We start from the raw sequence: 21784 nt of genomic DNA, 5'->3' as shown, positions 1-21784 counted from the left end.
CTTTCACTATCTGCTCAATATGGGCTTGGCTGAGCACTTCTTGCAAGGTGCTGATTGCCATCATGTCTCATTGACTTCAATGGTAGTTGAGTGTGCTCAGAAGCTCTCAGGAGTATGTGGTACCCCAGGTGTTCATTTCTTTGAGGTGCTGAATGGCTTGACTACCATTGACATGAGTAGGAACTGTGGCACACAGAACCTCCTCTGGCAGGTGTGTGCCCTAAGACATTGAACATGCAAGTGGAAATGAGCACTCTAACTAGGGATCCAGAATTGCACACCTTAAACTAGCCTGTCTTTGCCAAATGGTCTCATTTTTGGTATAGTCAGTGTAATGAATCCTGGTTTTTATTTATTCCTATGTTATGCATGTTTTAGGCAGACTTTGTGCAATTTATGTAAAGCAATGTGCTTTAAACTACTCTGATGATAGTTACTGAGCTATTTTGACTCAAGAAGAGTTGGTGTACCCTACAGGAGAGAGAAAGGCAGGGGCGGGGGCAAAGTCACTAGGGAAAAAAAATTACTCACAGCAAAATACATTTGTTTGTGGAAAGAAGAAAATAGTGTTCCTAAGAAGCCAGTGTGTACATTAAATTTCCCTGGGGTCAGGGTTAATGTAACTTATCACCTATGTGGATTTTCAACATCCTGTATAATTTATCGATTCATCTGTTTCCAAAGTGACCTGTACATGATTCAGAAAAGGCTACCTGTGAAATATTGAGCTTTGCCAAACTCATACTTAGAGGGTAATGGATTTTATTATAAATTATGTTTTTATGGGCAAAAAGTATTCTTTTTTGTGAGTTAATATTTTTCCTCAGTGTTTTTTAATATACAAACCTGTTCCATTTTGAACTTTTTTCCTGCACCCCTGCTGACACTGTACAATATTAAACAGTTTTAAAAGTCATATGTTAGAATTATTAAAAACAAAACAAAACTTCTGGAACTAACAAGTGTGTCTGCTGTGTGCAATCCCAATAGCTTGATTTTGTGTTGTAGCCCTCCTTACTGTTTGATTGAATTACCTAAATTAGGCCTGGATCATGTGAGGTGCTGAGCTTCCTAATCTCCTATTGCACTTTGGTTCATGAGTACTAAATTAACACAAAAATGCAAAAGATTAGTGGGAGGGAAACAGATTGAAACATTTTATTGTTAGGCTTCACCAGCCACTTTTTTAAACTAGAAATTACTAAATCAGGATCTTCTTCACCTTGCTCCTGTTTGTTATTGTCACCTGTGTTCACTGCTACTGCGGTTTGATGTAGTTCAGGATGCCTTCCTATTTTGTAGGGAAAGAGCACAAGATGATGAGCATTTAAGGAAAGAGTCTGACTTTAAGCCTTTCATGCTGATTTAGAGGCTGGAGGTGGAGAGACATAGGCTATGTTCACACTGCAGCGCTAATTCGAATTAGCTTAATTCGACTTTCAGCAGCTGATCTAAAGAAATAACAGCAGACTGTTCACACTACGCTGTTTGATCTGGTCTCTTGCGTTCACACTGGCCAACCTTAATTTGAATTAGAAAGCAGTGCAATCTGGGTAACTATGCCACAGTGCAACTAGCTATGGAGGCTGTGGCATCGTTCCAGGATGCATTGCTGCTTCCCCCACCCTTTCCCCTTCCCAAACAAACAGGAAAAGGATTTTTGTGCCATTTTTTTTGCTCCCTGCGATCGCTGTTGCTTCAGAGTCATGGAGCCAGCTCTACTCTGCGCTGTAATTGTGATCATAACAAATACATCGTGGCTTATCATGGGGTACTTGAGAAACAGAGTAAGAAGGTGAAGCAGCCAAGGCTGCCCTGCTTCAAGACATCCAGCAGAACAATTCCAAATTGCTGCAGGCAACGAGTGATGCATTAGTAATTTCTGTTCCTGTATGTTGCTTGCCATTTCTCATCCACCTAGCACATATCCCCCCAATGTTGCTTGCCTTTTCTCATGCACCCCCCATATGTTGCTTGCCTTTTCTCATCCACCCAGCACCCCCCTCCCATGTTGCTTGCCTTTTCTCATGCCCCCCCCCCCCGCTGTTGCTTGCCTTTTCTCATGCACCCACCCCCCTGTATGTTGCTTGGCTTTTTCTCATGCACCCCCCTGATGTTGCTTGGCTTTTCTCATGCACCCCCCCCCCCACCGCTGTTGCTTGCTCTTTTTCATCCCCCGCCCCTCCCCCCCCGTACGTTGCTTGCCTTTTCTCATCTACCCCATCCCCACCCCCACCCCCACCGGCTGCTTGCCTTTGATGCAAGCCTGATTTTGGTTCCTGTATGTTTTCCTTTGATGATACCCACTCCCCCCATCGCCCTTCCAGATCTGTGCTCAACAAATCCCTTGTGAACAAGATTTCCTTTAATAAATAAATGTTTTGGAAAGATGCAAAAATTTATTTTTGAACAGTCATGTCTTGGGTAAAAGGGAGGCGGGGGGAGGGGAAGGGTTCCTTCACTGTCTCCAGGGGTAGGGTGTTTAGTTTCTTCCTTTTCCTAATCTGAGACAGTCTGTGCGCAACACTGCTTAATGGTTAGGCCCCAGGCGAGGTGTCTACAGAATGAAAGAAAAATAACAAGATAGCTGCAGCCAAATTAGTGAAGAACAGTATACATATTGTGATGGGGTGGCCTTCGTGCTCCCGTGGGCCGAGCGCTTTTCCAGTGTGGTGGGCACAAAATGGCCACCCGGGGCTCCCCCCAGTCTTAAGATGGTGGCCATCTCGCTTCTGCCCAGTCTTCCTTCAGGCCTTCGCAGGTCGAGCAGTGCCCTCGGGACCTTAGGTTCTAAGGTTGGGGTAATGGGTGTCCGAGCCCGCCCTCTTCTTCGGACACCAGCCCAGAGACCCTGGCTGACAGCAGAGGCTGGCTGCTGCTATAAGGCACTGTGTAAGTCTTTTCTCTGGGCTGCTTCCCTACCCTGGTCTTCGTTGGGGCTAAGTAGCCACTCCACCGGGCAAGCCCCTGCTTTCCTCTGGCTTCTGCCACTCACAGTTCTCGTTCTCGTTCTCCTCCTTCTCCAAACTCCAAGAGTACCCTGCCTGGCTGGCAGGGAGATTATATCTGCTCCCAGGCAGTGCTTAATGGGTCTCAGCTGACTCTGGCCTCAGCTGACCCTAATTGGTCCCAGCTGACTCTGGCCTCAGCTGGCCCTAATCAGCCTGGAGGAAACCTTGGGTAGCTGCTAGGGGAACAGGGCCCTGGTCATTCTTCCGCTAACATAGCACCCTTCTACCACCCTCCGGTAGCCCCTGTCACAATATGTAACATTTTGAAATACTCATGCATTGGTACAATATAGCCACAGCTTTTTAAAGTTAGGAAGAAAATATCTATGTATCAATTTCAACATTGATGGCTTGATACAATGTTGCCTCTAGTTTGTGTATTGAAGAGGAAGAACATACATATGTTTCAGTTTTCACAATTATGCTTTTGTACAATGTAGCAAGTGACTTTCTAATGCAGACGGCATGGAGGGCTGGGGGGTAATCAGCTTGCATCAGAAACCCACAGAGATAGGAACCGGGTTTGCAGGGTGTGTGTGGAATTTCTCTGCTGCAGTCCAAACAAAAACAGAGAGCTATTGGGAACTGATTAGGGTGGGAGGACTGATTTCTCAGCTTGCATTCCATACTCTCACAGATAGGAAAAACGGGGATTGTGGGGGAGGTGGATTTGACTGCTTGCATTCAACATACACACAGACAGGAACTGAAGAAAGAAAACTCACCAGATGTCCCTTCTCCAGCATGCCCTGGGATATCTTCCCATAAATGTCCAGATTCCTTTTGCTGGCTCTGAGCTGAGCCAGAATGAACTCCTCGTCCCACAGTCCAATGAGGTCTAGGACCTCTGGTTGACTCCATGCTGGAGCATGTTTGGGCTTTGCAGCAGCGATGCTGAGAACAGTGGCAAAGCTCTCTCCATGCTGGCAGCACAGGAAATGGAGATTCAAATCTTCCCGGGGCTTCAGGGGAGGGGACTTTACCTGCTATTGTGACCATGGAGCAGCACAGCGCAATTGGCCAGAGCAGTGAAAATGGGGCATAATGTGATACATTCTGGAGGGCAATTAAGTCCAGTTAAGCTCAATTATGTTCACACTGACACTAATTCGAATTAGGTGCTACGCCACTTGCAGAGGTGGTCTTATTAATTTGATTTTACAGGCACCTTAATTCGAATTAACAGTGGTGTCAGTGTGAATGCGGGAGTAATTAATTCGAATTAAGGGACTTTAAATGGACCTAAGTCCCCAGTGTGAACCAGGCCATAATCAGCAAATCCTAGCAAGGACAGCAGAGATTTGGAAGGGAAATTGTAAAATATTTAGAGGAGTGTGATTTTTAAACAGTATTATTTTGATTGAGATTTTTAAAAATGCAAGTATTTTGTGGTAGTGACTCATGTACTTGCTCAGTTGCTGTTGCTTTGATGTTCCCTGCTCTTTAAAAAGGCAAAAGCAAGAACACTCTGGCAAAAACAAAAACAGCTCAGCAAAGCAGTTTATCTTTTATAGCTACACAGGCCAAAAAAAAAAAAAAAAAGGTGAAACCCTAACAGAGCATCTGTCTGCGCTATACCACCATGACAGGGAACCTGGTTACAACGTGGTTTTCTCCAATACAGCAATGAAAGATTGTTCATCTTCTAGCACAGAAAGAACTTAGATGTGTTTTGATTGTGTGACTCAACCCTGGTTTGTCCAAGAGATAAACAGTTAGATTCCATTTACATTCCAAGATTTAACTGTTCGGGGACACTTACATTACAGCTCAATCTCTCAACACATTTTATGTGGTGTAAATGGCCCCTTAGGTTTTGAGTCAGTCTTCTTAGTGACCTTATCCAAAGTGCACTGAAGTCAATGGAAGTCTTCAGTAGACTTCAGATCAGACTCTAGGTCTCTAAGGCTACGGCTACACCGACGGCGGCAAAGTCACCACCATCAGATCAATTTCTCTGGATCGACTGAGCGGTCAGTGAAGACCCCCTCAGTCAATCCATAAATTGACATACTAAGACCACCTTCACAAGTGGCGCAGTGCAATGAAGACGGTGCGCAGAAGAGGAGCAGAGAAGTCGATGTGAGTTATGCACATTTTTTGCATAGCTTGTGTAACTCCCATTGACTGCCGCCGAATCCCGGAGGTAAGTGTAGACAGGGTCTAAGAAACGAGGCATTGCAAAGTTAAATACTGAGTTTCCAAGCAGAGGGCGTAGGGCTTGTGATCCTCAGCATCCTCTTACCAAGAGATTTACAATAGTTTGGAAGGGATTCTCATACATATCTTGCATCGAAACAGATACTGATAAGAAGAAAAGGAGAAAATTCCAAGCATGAATGAACTGGGGGGATCAGTGGCATGGGAAGAGAGAACCTTTTTCTGTGCCCTTGTAGTCTCGGCAGCAAGACAGGAAAGAGTTGCTTCAAATAGCAAGCAAAGATCCCATAGTAACTTTAAAATGTGGTACCATTTTTTCAAAAAACTGCTCTCGCTGTAAGCAAATGTTTGTTTCTTGGATTACTGTTTGGTAATAATATTAGCATTTTAAACATTTCCAACTTGGCTTTGACTTTATATCCCACCTGAAGTGAAAAGAAGAAGGTCAGGTATAATTTTTAATATCTGTTGTTGTTTTTTGTCTGGAAACAATTTTATGTTCACCTGGGTTACCAGAGCAACACTAAAAGAATAAGATTTTGCAGAAAACAGAAAATCACAAACCAAAGAAACCACAATTGTCTCATAGCAGCAGCTTTTCAGTTTCTTCTACATGTAGGTAAGCAGCACATCCCATTGTCTGAAATTATCACCTAGTAAACTGAAACCTGTTGAAAATCTCACTTGAATTTTAGCATATAATAAGTACCATTGCATCTTTTTGGACTACTGGAAGATGGTCTTTAGAAGTATGAAAGAGAAGTTGATGGGAAGACATTTAAAATTTTTCTATTTTCATGCAACCATATAATTTAGCGTGTCTGATAGTTAGATTTTAGCTGGCACTACTTTGTCTTTCATTTAAAAAAAAAAACCAAAAAAAAAAAAACCCCAACAGTCTCACTGTGGATTGGCTTTTAAAAAGAATGTTAACAGTTCCTCGGAAGATAACAAGCAAAAATCACATAATTCAGCTTTGATATATTATAACTTTGAAGAACATTCTTTTTGAGGAAAAGCTTAGAGGTTAAAAAGAGATAAAATTGGATTCCTCTGTGACACCACAAGAGGTCAAGAGGGGGTGAGGTGGTCTTAACAGTTAAGAGCCCTGCTTTAAAAATGAGTTTAGGGAAGAGCATTTAGGCATTTTTAATAACTGCTTCAAAGTAATGGATGAATGTTAGGAGGTGCTGACTAGTTTGAATAAGTGCCCCCAAAGTTCTGATTGTGATATTTCTGACTCTGATATAGGGATGTATCTAATTTCCTGCAAACTATATTGAACATTTCTCCTCCCACTCCACCAGACTGTATGTCCAGACTTTAATTACTGTTAAAATCTTTTTAATTAACACTACTTTGGTATTTGCAGTGTTCCCTATACAAAGCATGGAAAAGTCCATGGTACTGTTAATTAGGCAATAGACTAAATTGTAAAGGTTTTAGTGGTAGCCATCATATTCCTGTCAATTTTTGAAAGTCTCAAGAACCTGAGATTGACATGGGTGAAAATCCTGGCAAGATGGTGGCTTTAAACTAGCCACCTCTGCTTAGTGTGACAAAGGAGCAGTTCTAACCGGCCAGTAGATGGAACAGAGAAAAATAGATGCAAACAGAACCAAATATATTCATAAGAGCCAACTGAATGCATTCATGTACTACCATATGGTAAGCTTATTAAGGAGTACTGTAGTTCTATACTGTGTAGTCTCACAGCAAGAATACTGAAGATAGGGCTCTAATTGCATCTGTTAGCTAATTCAGGACTATTATTGCCATTGGCTAGAAAAATAAGTAAGTGGGTCTTACAGGAGGTAAATTGATATGAAAGTGACTAGTGGTGAAGGAGGTGGAATAACCCAACAAAATGGTACAAATGAATTGGGATCTAGATGAACACTAATTCCATTTCTGTCTTGTTAATCATATTTGAGTTCGGCCACAACCAGACACATGCAGCCAGGACATTCAAAGTCAGCTAATAATCACAGTCTGTGATGTAAGACAATAGGGTGTCAGATGTATATATTAGTACCTATTATGCTGTCAGGTGCCTACAGGGATTCAAGACTTAAAGGACCCAATTCTGCCTGTTTTACAGAGGTGTACAAGTCAATGTCAATATGAGAATGAAAGGCACAATTGGGTCAATGTAAGCACACAGCCTGAAACATCCTGTTTTCTAAATTATTAGGACTTCCTCAGTGCTGTGTGTTCACTTCTGTATAAATAATCTATTCCAGTCTATCTGATAGATACAAAAAAGGCTTGGGTGACCCAATGATTGGGAATCCTGGATGAATTCCTCGCCCCACTGTAGTCCATGGAAATTTTATCATTGCTTTCAGTGGGGCCAGGATTTCATCCCCAGTCTTTGAGCTTCTGCTTCTCTCAAGTTGCATTAATGTGCATTGGCAGGAGACTACTCCTAAATGTGATTAGTCCAAGTTTAAAAGTTTTCTTTACAGTCTAGCCTGTGGCTGCAGTGCATTTCAAACATTTGATTTGATTACTTTAATACAGCACCTCGGGATAGTCACTTCAATGATAATGTGCCCACATAAATGGCTACTGTGTTATCTGTTGTATGGCAGATTTAAAAACAGATCTACAAAAATGATAGGGAGAAAATGATTATTGCTTACTTAATTCAAAGGCATCCCTCTCCCTTTGTATTAATCACCTCCTTTTATGGTTTATAAATGCAGGAAGAATTTAAATTTGAAAATGTAGAAGTTCAACATAGATCTGGTAAGATTAATTCATAATGGGCAAAAATCTTGATATTTAATGTACATGTGTGGTACCCACTGAATTCAATGGGCCCCATGTGTACAGCTAGTTTGGCTCATTGTCTTTCTATCAAGGAGGAAGTAATCTGCTTATAACCTTTATCTAATTGTTCTTTAATTCTACCATGTTATGTCCAGAAGAGGGCATACATTCAAAGCAGGCTCGAACCAGTCTGAGCAGATGAAAAGAGGCATATCTTGGTTTTTTTGCTTTCAAGGAAATCAAAAGACACGAATATAAAAAGCATATAAACATGACCAGTTAGATTTCAGATTTAAATATTTTATAATGTACTAGATATGCAGTGTGTGTGTGTGCGCGCGCGTGCACGCATGTTCGTGTGTTGAATTTCCAGAACAAGAATGTTTTAATGCAAATTTGGTTTAATTATTTCTAGAGGTGGGCAGGAACCAAAACCCTAGATCCAAATACCTCCGGACTTTGAGGAGTTCAAAAAGTGAATAAAATGTTGTGGTTTGAGCCCATCTCTAATTGTTTCTATGTGGTATTTCTCATATTTTTGTTTATGACCAGCAAAACCCCTGGAGTTGCCTTTGCCTACTGCTGACTTATTGTTCTGTTAAATTGTCAGTTAAGCTTATAGGATAATAGGGTGTCTATCCATATATCCAAGAAAAGGTTTAACATCTTTCTCTAGATCTAACAGGAATTATTTTGGGGGAAGTTCAATGGCCTGTGTTATGCAAAGGGTCAGACTATATGACCACAGTGGTCCCTTCTGGCCTTAAAATCTATGAATCTATGAAATAAAGAAAATGTGGTAAATGGACCTTTTGCTCTATTATAAGCTTTTGATTGGCTCTTTGAGCAACACTTTACCACACAAAGTGAGTTAGAGTTTTTTATTTTCTTGGAGTTGGGCTGAATAGCCAAACAAAATGCATGAATCAGTCTCTCTTTATTTTCCAGTGCAATTTAAATCCACTTATACTTTCTTTTATGCTTTCTCTTGAACAGTTACAGCCTACCATTTAGGTTATTCCAGCAAAGCAACTACTACTGGTAGTCACCCTGATTTCAAGGATGACACTGACAACCACAGTTTGTACTAATGGGTCTTCACATGGCTCCATAGACCAATTCTGGAAGAACACCATTTATCGCTCTATTCAACAGAGCCTTTGCCTGGTTGTGTTGAGTTGCATGTTATTTCTATACCTGATGCTGTGCTTCCAAGTGTGCAGTGTAGTTCTTCTCAAAACCATGGACACACACCCTTATTGTGTGGAACAATGCGATGCAATCAGTTGCCACCTGCTCAAAGACTGAGTTAGAAATATTTGTCTTGGGCAGATTTTGTTTCAGAAGATCTTTGAAGCATTTCATTTGCTTTCTATGCTTATAATTGATGGAGCTTAATTTGGAATATAGAATTTGTTCTGATAGACAGATCTGAGGCACACAAATTATGTGTCCGGTCCATCTCAGTTGAGTGCAACTCAAATGATCCTTAATAGCGACAAAATCAGTTTTTGCCAAAACTTTCATGTTGGACACCCAGTCCTGCCATTTGATGCACAGACCATGTAGGTGTTGCAAATGGAAACAGTCAGACTTTTTAATGTGCCATTGACAACAAAGCCATGTTTCACATTCATAGAGCAATGTCATGAGGACAACAGCATTATATGCTTTGATTTTTTACTCGAGACATATTAGATATTGCTTCCAGATTCAGAGGTGATTGTATGGGGTTCTGGATTTCTCATTTTGCATATCCACTTTGTGATCGATGTCATGTCATTGTTTAATATGCTGCCAAGATAAGTAAACTGTATGATGGCTTGGAGCATGGTACCTTCCTTGCTTATTGATGGATCTTGGTAAGGTTGTGGTGAAGCTGGGGGGTACATAGCCTCAGTTTTTGTTCAGCTGCTGGTAAAGCCAAAGTTATGAGCTGCCACAGCAAAGTGGTTTTTAAGATCTTAGTGCTGCTTCAGAGTGTGTCGCCAAAGCATAACTGTCAGCGTATAGCAGTTCCTGGATCAATGCTTCAATCACCTGGGTAGTTGTATGTAGATGAGAGAGATTAAAAAGCTTGCCATGCAAAAACATTTAAAGAAGCTGTTTGCAGAGCCATGGAGGGCTTCCTTTATCATCATAGCAAGAATAGAGCAGAAAGGCCAGGAGCAAAGACATAGCCTTGCTTCATTCCGTTCATGATTGGAAATGGGTCTGTTAGATCACCATCAACTCTACCTCTTCCAATCATGCCTTCATGGAATTGCCAAATGATGTTAATAATTTTATCTGGACATCCAGACTTAGTGAGCAATTTCCAGAGGGCAGTGCAGAGCCGTAGATATCCCAGCAGAGCAGAAGCTAGCTGAATTATGCCTTTGCCTTCTCCCAGACCTGCTAGGACCAAAGAAAGAAGGTGGGGCCAGCAGGATGTGCGGCTATGCAAAGCATTTTTTCAAACTCCCTGTGCTGTACACACTACCTAGATTTTGGATGCCCTTTTGTCAGGAATTAATTTTCAGTCTGGCTGCAGGCACCTTTGAAAAAGAAACATCGTTCGAGGGATGCAGAAAAGTGCATGTCATTGCAGCCACTCAATAGGTTCTCGGCAAATTCAGCCCGGAAAGATAACTCTAGAATTGCTGCACATTGCCTGTATATTCCTTGTAAGAGACCCTTCTTTTTATGTCTATATCCTTCTTACATAATGTGTTAGCACTTTGAGATTTATATCCAAGGAAGGAAAGTTTCTGTCAAAACAAATGAGTGAATTGACTTTCCAAGGATTAGTACAGAAAATCTTACAAAAACATAGCATTTTCAGTTCATTTTGTAATTTCCTATTTCAGTGCTTTACAATAAATACATACAGCGAGTTGCCTCAAGGCTTCCTATATTAGTAAACTAGAATGCTTTAATAACAAAGCTGCTGAGCTTCCTCTTGCATTTCTATTGGTTAGACTAGAACTAAAGCTAGGATTCAACAGAGGTACTATGGGTAAAAACTTCAAAAGCACCTAAGTAACTTAGGCCCTTAAGTTCCATTGAAAGTATTTGAGACTTAGACTCCTAAATCTAGACCCTTTTGAAAATTCTACTCTGTGTGCTTGTATTCTAGAGTGCTGCTTACATCATAGGGAAAAGAGCTCCCTACAAAAGTTATAATAGGATATAAGATATTTTAGAGTTCAGCAATATATTACTTTACTAGTTAGCTTGCTTTATTTCCATCTGTGCATGGAAAGCAGTTAATTATAGAAATAAAAGGGCACACTGATTGAAGCAGATAATTAAGGCCTGATTCTCCTCTCACTTCAACTGGATTTACACTGGCTTGGCTCTACTAAGATCAATGGAGTTACTCTACATTTACAACAAAGCGAGGCAAGAATCCAGCCTAGAAAATAGCAACAAAATCAGCAGAGATGTTGAAGCTGCAGTCCCGGTGGTGTACACTGGTGTTCTCTGTAAGTGTCCCACAACTTTGGATTTACTTTTCCCTCCCCACTTGGGTCCAAATCTGTTGACTTTCAGGTTCATGCTGCTAAGTTCAACTTTTTTACGCTGCATTCAAAGATGGGTGGGGAAAGAATGTTAAGGGTGAAAGATTTGCATTTCTGGATTTGCTGGTAGTGAGCTATGTTGAATTGTACTGCTGTGTTTTAGTTATGTATGGGTTTTGATTTTGTTGTATTTTAAGGTATATCAAGGGCATATGATTAGCTTTTAGGTCTGGTTTACAGTTAAAACTTGGGTAGATATTACAGTGCTCATATGTATGAAGAATGCTGTAGCAATTCTGACTAACCCCTGGTGTAGATGCAGGTAGGTTGATGGAAGAATGTTTCTGCCAATTTAGCTACCAACTCCTGGGGACGTGGAATTCCTACAGGAGTGGAAAAACCCCTTTTCTCACGGAAGTCTGTGTCTACACTACACGGTTACAGTGGTATAAACTATGGTGCTAAAGCTATGCCATTATAGAGCCTGTTTTGTATACATGGCCTTAGTGTGCGTACAAATCTAAATAAATAATACGAAGTGAGGGGGGGGGGTCAGAGGAAGAGGAGATTAATGAGTAGAGTTTTTTGAGGAGCAGGGTTTGAAAATCCAGACAGTTAATTTGCCTCCACTCTCACATAGGCAAGAAAGCAGCAGTAAAGTGCTAATCTTCTTAATAATAAACATTATTAATACTCAGTCACGGTTCCAGTGCTTTGTGGTAGAAAAAAAATAATTAGTTTAGAGCATAAACAAATGGAAGATCAGAGATGATTAAAATTATAATTAAAGTGTGGGAATGATACTGATATCACAGACATCTCTGCAGACTATTTGAACAGAGCATTAAACATAGTCAATCATTTCTACATAATAATGGTATTTACAATAATACAATAGAAATGCTAGACATTTAACCGCAGACAGGCTAGAGTCTTCAAATATATTTACAGCATTAAAATCCAGAGAGAATAGATATGGCCTGTATTTAAAAAAAAATGGTTAAAGTTATGGTTCAATTTTCGGATACTGGGCTTTAGCATAATAAGAAAAGGCAGGGAAAATGAAAATCGGGGAGGATGTTGAATAGGCATTTTAAAAAGAAGATTTGCTATAGAGAGTTTATAATGGACTGATTTTGATAACATTGTAACACAAGATTAAGAGAAGTTGGGGGGGAAATCATAATTATAAACTTCTATAATTAATGAAAAACAATTTAAAGATCAGATGATAGAATGTTGCTAGCAACTTAAGACAACTTTTCCCATTTGTGGTCACTGTTGGTTGCATTCTTTGGGTTTAGTGGAAAAAACAGATATTGTTTAGAAGAAAGCATAGATGAATTTAGCAGAGTTTACAGATTCAGAAAAAAGGGCTGTATCTTTCTAGGAACCGACCATCAGCTTTAGAGTGCTAAGTGTCCTCAGGTCCCATTGACTGTGTCGTGTTTTGAGATTCATTTAGCATTTTGCACAGTCTGAAGCCATGGAAGTGAACATACTGCAAGAAAGACTATGACAGAGGGAAAGGCACTGACAGGGCAAATTTTCCTGTTCATTTTGGGCCAGATCATAACCCTCTGCTCCCAGTGGTGAGCATATGTTCATCTGAGTGTCCCCACTGATGTCAATGAGCCTGTGCGTGTCAGTATTCAGTTCACAGTCTGACTTATAGAAAACTGACGGCAGGAAAACTCTCCATCCAGGTTTTAAAAAATCATATTAAATGACTTAGATAGTGCTTATTAGACAAAGAGTCTGTCTACACTGCAATTACATGACCTGTGGCTGGCCCGTGCCAGCTGACTCAAGCTCATGGGGCTTGTGCTAAGGGGCTGTTTAACTGCGATGTGGATGTCTGGGCTCAGGCTGCAGCCAAGCTCTGGGACCCTCCCACCTCACAGGGTCCTAAAGTCCAGGCTCTAGCCTGAGCCTGGATGTCTACACTGCAGTTAAACAGCCCCTTAGCCCAAGCCCTGTGTTCCTGAATCAGCTAGCATGGGCCAGAGGCAGGTCGTGTAATTGCAGTGTAGACATACTCGAAGACAGCGATTGTGCCAGGAGTTGGGGTGTAGAGTGTGTAGAAGATGGGGCCTCTTAATGTGCCATTGCAGAGATTCTCTAGCAAGAGACCCCATGAGTGGACTACTTTGTCGCAAGGCCTGTTCCAGGCCTGAGCTTGGTGTAATGTCTGAGGATCGGCCCTGTGGCCTGCAGAGTAGATTTCTCCCCACTTTCTCCTGGAGAGCTGCACAGTCCTGGTACTTTGGTTGCATGTGGAAACAGAATTGGGGTTTAATGCCGCAAATGTATCCAAATTAAATAACCCGTGTAGGACTGAGGCAAAAGCATTGTGTGTTGTAACCTCCCCAGTAGAATAAAAAATGCATAGGTGGAAAAGATGGACCAAAACTTACATATCAGCATTTGTGTATAAAGCACCCTAGAGTCCCATCTGCTCTAGTGGAATATCAGAATTGCCTGACTTGTCCAGACCAGTGATTCATCTAGTCTAGTACCCGCTCTTTCACAGTGACCAGTACTAAGGCCTTGTCTACACTAGAAATTTTTGTTGATGATATTTACATCAGTGATTACAGCGCTCGTGTCTGTCCATACAGCACTCATTTTGTCACCAAAACACATCCACACTTGTTGCTATGGAATCGACAGTGAGAGCAATGCATTGTGGTATAAGGGAGGCGCAATGGGGGCCATATGGATAAGGGAGGCTTTGAGGGCCCATTTTTGACAATGAGAACCCATAAGATGCTTTTTGAAACAGCACTGTGATATTGTATGACTGCTGTACATGTGTGTTGGTGGTAGGTGAAAATGTCATGTGCAACACAGAAATAAAGAATGCATATTGCTCTCAGAAATGACTTTTATTATTAAACACAAAACCGTTTACAACACAAACATATCCTGGAGGGGGTTAAGTAGCGGGAGGCAGTGCCAGCTGTGACAGTTGCGTGTAAGTCCAGCTGTCGTTCTCACAGCTGTCTGAAGGGGTGGAATGAAGGGAATAGCAAGAGGCTCCGTGAGTTTGGTAGGAATGTGTAGGGGGAGTTGCTGGAGTGCAGGGAAAGAAGTTCTGTTCCAGCTGAAGGTGGGGACCGAGCTTGCGTTAACTGTGTCTGCAATGACACTATCGTCTTTAGCAGCTCTGTCTGCTCCTCCATGGACTTGATCATGAGCTCATGGCTGGCCAAAATTCGCTATTGGATCTCCTTCCATTCCTGTCTCTCCATCTTTTGAGATTCTGACATTGATTGTCTCCAAGCCCTTTTCTCGCTTTTGGAAGCCTCAGAGGACAAGAGGAGTTCCTGGAACATCTCCTCCTTGGTTTTTTTGGGGTCACTTCCTTAACAGCCAGTGGCGGTCGGCAGGCGTAGGAGCCTTGGCTGCGAAGGTCACATGTGTAAGAACAAGAAACAATGAACAGAAGCATTATTGTAGGTGCCCCTAGCAGTATACATGAATCACTAGGAAACACACCTCATTCTCACTGTTCCCCTGCGCATAGTACAGCTCCTTGATCAGCCGGGGAATGGTGAGTTGGGAGGGAAGGGAACAGGAGCACCCAAGCAAGTCAAAGTTCTGGGTGGGTGGATTCTCACTTTGGGCATGAGTGCAGGTGCACAGGGAAAACAAAAGTCAAATTCTGCCACCATTCTCTACAGGCAGGGGTTGTAGAAGCTGATATCTCGCTCCTTAGAGTCAGCAAAGAGATGCATCTCCTCCATGTCAGTTGCTTCAAACTGGGTCCCTATGCTGCATGATTGTGCACTGCTTTGGTCCCTGCTCAAGTGACTGCTAACTGGCGTGGGAAAGTGTCCCACAACGGGTGAGGAAACACAGCTGCTCTGCCAAGGAATTTGAGGCAGAGAATTGGAAAGTATCTCCAAGAAAGTTTCCTAGAGGTCACACCGGAGGATACCCGTGAAGTCTTGGTGTGCATAAACAAGCTTCTCAGCTGTACTGCCTAGGTGCGCAAGGGAATGGGAAAGCACATGCAAACACAGCTACTCCTGTGCATTTCTCTCTCTTCAATTACCTGTATGTTTTAGCCAAGCTAATGACCTCCATGGCTCCTGTACACAAGCAGCATCAGCTTCCAAACACTTAGCAGAGCTCCCCTCTCTTGCATCCAGGGCACCTGAGCTGAAGGGCTGAGGCTGGCTGTAGCCTTCAGGGGTTGAGAACAGCTCCTGACTCCCAACCTCAGCAACCAGACTGCTCTCCGGCTCCAGGCCATCCTCCAGCTGCACTTCCTCGTTGATTACCTCTTTGTCGGGGTTGAGTCTGGTGTCCGGTGGCCCCTGGGCCACGGAGGTGTCTACGGGTGTCTTGGGGGTGGATGTGGGGTCACCACTGAGGATGGAATGCAGCTCTTTGTAGAAGTGGCATCTCATTGGCTCCGCACCAGAATGACAGTTTACCTCCCTGGCCTTCTGGTAGCTCTGCCGCAGCTCCTTGATTTTAGCTCAGCATTGCAGCATGTCCCGCTCATAGCCCTTCTGCACCATGGCATGAGAAATCTGGCCATAGGTATCAAAGTTCCTTTGGCTAGAACAGAGCTGGGACTGCATGGCAGACTCCCCGCAAATGCTGATCAGGTCCAGCAGCTCCGATGTGGCTCCAAGCGGGAGACCATTTGCTGCATGGAGCCGCCATGGTCAGCTGGGAAGATGAGATGCAAGCTCTCCATGCCAACCAAGCAGGAAGTGGAATAATAATTTCAAAACTTCCCATGACTTTCCAGGGGGAGAGGAGGGTGGATGCAGAGCAGCAGAGTGCAAATGGATGTCCCGAGAGGTCAGGCTTGGAATTGTGGGACATTTCCAGAGGTCATTTATCGCAACATAAACATACAGCAGTGTCTACATTGTTGCTTTTGTGACAGAAGTTGGGTGAAGAAAGCTCTATGCCTCTCATCAAGGTGGTTTTATTTTCTTGACAAAACAGTGCAGTTTTGTCGACAAAAGGGTCATTATATTGTGTAATATACCAGGACCGTTTTGTCGACCAAAGCTGACTTTTTTGTCGACAAAACTCTCTAATGTAGTCCAGGCCTGTGCCTTCGATGAAAGGACAAAGTATTTTGCAGTAGGCAGCTGTGGGATAACCCGACTACAGGGAAAATTTCCTCCTAACCCGCATTACTTAGAGGTTGGTTTATGCAGGAGGTGAGAGTTTAAGGTGTATGTCAATCGGTGGGTGTGATTTCAGTGTTTGCAAAATATCCAGATAAGAAAGACATATCTACTTAAATGCTGTAAATGAGTCTGTGTTTATAACTTCTGATCACCCAACATGCAGCAAACTGTATATAATCAACTGAAATCTGTACTGATGTGAGGAATCACTATTATGTTAAGAAAAGCAAGAGTATCAGGCAGCAGATAATATCAGCTGAGGCATGCATACAGATAGTGTGTGAGGAGAAGGACAGAATGTTTATAACAATGCATAAATCTCCATTATGGCGAAAAGCTAATCAACTGTAGTTTTATGTTTTAAGAACAAGCCATATTGTGTACCCAGAGGATGACAGCTGTCTCAGGGGTACAGAGCATGGAGGTACTCAATATATGTGGGAAGGCTCTGCCAACATAAATCTGCTGCCACCAGAGCACTTTGTGGATCCTTGATGTTGCTCATGTGGCATATTACTATGTCTGGAAGGAAGAATGAGTCAGGAAAAGAGGAGCATCTTGAGTCTAGCATATGAAAGGAAGACTTGCACTGTGTGCTGTAACAACCAGGAAAAGTTTGTTTAATATCCGTTGCCACAGACTGTTATAGATAAATGACAGCAAGAACACAAGTACAGCCATACTGGGTCAGACCAATGGTCCATCTGGCCCAGTGTAACGCTGTCTGGAATGTGATATTATTTATATATAATGTGATATTATTTATAATATTATTTAATATCAATATGACAAAATTGCAATGATTCTTATAAGATGTGCTATTATATAAGGTACAATTGGAAAGGTTATAATTTGCTAAATATGATAATATTGTTTGTGTATATATATCGTCTTTGGATTGCAAGTTATAGATATGTGTGATATATATCTGTATCCAAAAACTTGTGCTGTGCTACTGGGCTACACCCCCCAGGCAGATTAGTGTCAGCATTGAGGGCCATCAATTATACAATAAGCCCAGGGAGAGAAGCCAGGGACTGCTCCTATTAGTCATCAGGGTTCAGGACATGCCTGTAGTGAGAGGGCCTGCAAGTGCTTTTCCCTGCCCATGTGCTGTGAGCTTGTGTTTGGGACAAGCCCCATGACAGAAACTGTAAAAGGCTTCTGCACCACCAGTTCCATCTTGTCTTCAGTCCTGCTTCCTACCTCTAGTTGAACTACTCTGCATCTGAAGTTATGAAACAAAGGACTGAGACCCATCCAGTTATTGGATCTACTCCAGAGGAACTATACAAGCCTGCAAACTCCAATACTGCTAAGAATCTGATATATATATAGACTTTGAAGTCATTTGTATGTATGTGATTTCTTTGACCATTTAACATCTTTCATCTTGTTTGTTTTTTTTCCTTTTATAATAAACCTTTAGTTTTAGATACTAAAGGATTAGCTGGCAGTGTGATATTTTGGGTAAGGTCCAAACCATTATTGATCTGGGGCTGACCCTTTGGGGATCAGGAGAACATTTTGGTAAAGGGAATGGAATTTTAATTAACTTATTTCTTCACTTTCTTGCTGATTGGGAGCCAGAGACAGAAATGTAATAAAGGGGGCTGTGTATTTCTTTTTGGGGCTTCTTAATAACCAGTGTGGGGAATCAGGAGCACTGTTTGTGACTATTGGTGAATCTAACTTCAGTGTTAGCCACCAGTTTTGGGAGAATCTGCTTTTCTTTTGCAGCTTGCCCTGATCTTGGCATTTTCAGCTGAGTTACCCAAGACTCATACAGGTCACATCCAGTATCCTGTCTTCCGACAGTGGCCAATGCCAGGTGTTTCAGCAGGAATGAACAGAACAGGTAATCATCAAATGTCGCCCATTCTCTTGCTAGAAGAAAGGCTAGGGACACGTCAGAGCATGGTTTTGCATCCCTGTCCATCCTGGCTAATAGCCATTGATGAACCTATCCTCCATGAACTTATCTAGTTTCCTTTTGAACCCTGTTATAGTCTTGGCCTTCACAACATTCTCTGGCAAAGACTTCCACAGGTTGACTGTGCGTTGTGTGGAGAAACACTTCCTTTTGTTCATTTTAAACCTGCTGCCCATTAATGACATTTGGCGACTCCTTGTTTTTGTGTTATGAGAAGGAGGAAATAGCACTTCCTTATTTTCTTTCTCCACATCAGTCATGAGACCTCTATTGATTTGTATAGACTTCTAGTCATCTCTTTTCCAAGCTGAAAAGTGCCAGCCTTATTAATTTATAAAGAGGCAATATGATATTTTCTGTCTTATTATCTATCCCTTTCCTAATGATTCCCAACATTCTGTTAGCTTTTTTGATTGCTGCTGCACATTGAATGGATGTTTTCAGAGAACTATCCACAGTGACTCCAAGATCTCTTTCTGGAGTGGCAACAGCTAATTTAGACCCCAACATTTGATATGTATAGTTGGGATTATGTTTTCCAATGTGCATTACTTTACGTTTATCAACATTGAATTTCATTTGCCATTTTGTTGTCCCATGACCCAGTTTTGTGAGATCCCTTTGTAACTCTTTGCAGTCTGTTTTGGATTTAACTATCATGGGTAGCTTTGTATCATCTATTAATTTTGCCACCTCATTGTTTACCCCTTTTTCCAGATCATTTATGAATATACAAGAATACACATAAAACATCCATTACCTGTTATAAAAAGAATGAATCAGATGCTTTTAAATTTGATCAAAACTAAATAATATTAATTCAAAAGCAAATACATTCCACTTGTCATTAAGGAAATAGCCACATCAGCCAACAATGGGAAAGAGAAAAGCCTGGTGTGATTCCTCTCAAATGACAACCCCCTTCTCCTTCACCAAACAGCTGGGTTATTTGTTGTCTGGAGTCAGACAACAAATGTGATTAGATGCATGGGAAAGCTTCCAACTGGAGAGTGAATAAAAAGATTAGGACTGCTTAGAGATAAAAACCAGAGTGAACGGTATAGAGAAGGGAAATCAGTCGTATGTGATTCCAATACAAAAACTTGGGGGACAGTGAAATGAAAAGTCAACAGAATTAAAAATGCTAAAAGGACATACGCATAATTAACTTGTTGAACTTCTTGCCACAAGATGTTTTAGAGACCGCTTAGTAGGAATCAGAAGAGGAGTAGAACTTGAATTCTATTTAGAATATTATTCCAGAATTTTCTATTATGGGGTTTTAAAAATTTATTTCCTCTAAGCATTTGACACGGGCCACTTTCAGAAACAGGATATTGGATTAGACCGACCATTGGTTTGATCTGGTATGAAAATTCCTATGTTTCTGTTGTTGGATTAAAAAAATGGACATCAAATATCTAGAACTTTTCATCCTCTTGAAGGGAATCCAGGTGATCTATTTCTCCAGTGTTCTCTTCTGTTCAGCCTCACTTCATCACTTGTACAGGGATCTTTTTGAGGCTTTCCTGAGAGAGCCTCTAAAAGCGTGAATCTCAGGGCAAAAGTCTGAGATGAATGAAGCAGGCCTGAAACCAGATCATCCTCAACTGCCAGAATCCTCCCAGGCTGGTTCAGACAATGCTGGCAAACATGCAGCTGCAAGGAGCCCCACCTCCCCAGACACAGGATGAAATGCCTGTGAAGTATTTATTCCTCATGTGCAATGGCTAGGTGATGTGCAGTACAGGCTGCTTTGCAGTGACCCATTCCCAGCAGCATCACTAACATCCACGTTCACCTGTGCAGAAGTGGAAAGGAGCACGTGATTGTTGCCTTAAGTTGCTCATTCTTTATTACTTTATTAAACACTACTTCAGGAAAATAGCATGTGTTGAAAAGATGTCTCCATTTCTCCATGTCTGGTCTAGATAACATGTAGTCCTGCCTTAAGTGCAGGGGATGGGACTAGATGATCTCTCAAGGTCCCTTCCAGTCCTATGATTCTATTATTTTTTGCACAAGAAAAAGCAACCAAAATGCATCACTTTGTACCACTGCTCCAGGCTCATAATAGCAGGAGCAAGACACAGTAGTTTTTGATATCTTGCACGCTAACAGAATGAAAAGAGTCTCTTGCTATCTGATAAATACTGTGTGCGTGCAGGACAATAGGTCCTTAATGCCAGTATCTCCTATAAATGGTTCACTTGTGCTACTGGGAGACAGACCTTTAGATTTAAGGGAAGAAAAGCAAACAAATTGAAGTTCTGGTGCTTTTAATGCCCTCATCTTTTTTACTCTTTACAGCCTTTAGAAACTTGAACAACAGAAAAATGAGTACAGAGCAGTAAGAGGAAAGTGGGGAAATCTCTTTCAGAACGAAAGAGTGGCTAGAACAAGCCTGTTTTCAATTGTATAATAGCCCAGTGAAAGAAAATATAGACAGTGAGGAATCTTCAATTAAGGTACTATAAGAAAGCAAATATTTAAGGGCCTGGTAAATCAAATAGATAAGGACAGAATAAATGTGATTCACTGGTCTATTTCTTGCTGTATGTTATAAACATTGGAGCAGAGGACTATTTTTGATGATGAACTATACAATCCAGAGTTAGAAGGAGAAGCCGTAGCATTCTGTGAAGCTCATTCAAAGATATATAAATCACAAGAGATATTGTATAATTTTATCAGTTGGTTTTTTAATAACTAGACACAATTGTTTCAGGCATACACAAAATATAAGAAATATCTCACCCAAAAGGCTGTTGTTTTCTCAGCAAACAGGTTTGCTGTGAAATTCAGAGACATAAATATAATAGGATGAGAAGTTATCTGCTGAGTAAAAGGAATTTGTGATGCTGGTAAAAGTGCCCAATACAGGGAAGTAGATCCCAATGGAAGGATTTATCAAGAAGAAAATTAGTCATATGGCAATAAAGATGGGATGCAGCGAATACAGTAAGATAGTACTGCCTATATAAATCAGTAGAAAACATTAAACACAGATAGCATTAGAAATAAGGTTAGAAACATCTCTACTGTGGATTAGAATTGGACATAATGGGCCAAGTCCTATTTTTCTAACTTACGACCAAGTGTTCTTAGTGCCTGTGACAGAGCATTGGACAACAGCAGGTGTACCACTGGATTACCAGTTAAATAGTCCTCGAGTAAACCTGAGAGGCAAAGCTGTGCCTAACTGATAGATTGGGATGGGCTGAGGAGAGCGCAAAAGGC

The sequence above is a fragment of the Emydura macquarii genome, unplaced genomic scaffold, assembly GCF_026122565.2.
Source record: "Emydura macquarii macquarii isolate MOO-44397 ecotype Brisbane River unplaced genomic scaffold, CSIRO-AGI_Emac_v2 contig_1253, whole genome shotgun sequence".
In the NCBI taxonomy this organism is placed as follows: Eukaryota; Metazoa; Chordata; order Testudines; family Chelidae; genus Emydura; species Emydura macquarii.
This window is presented reverse-complemented; position numbering follows the sequence as displayed.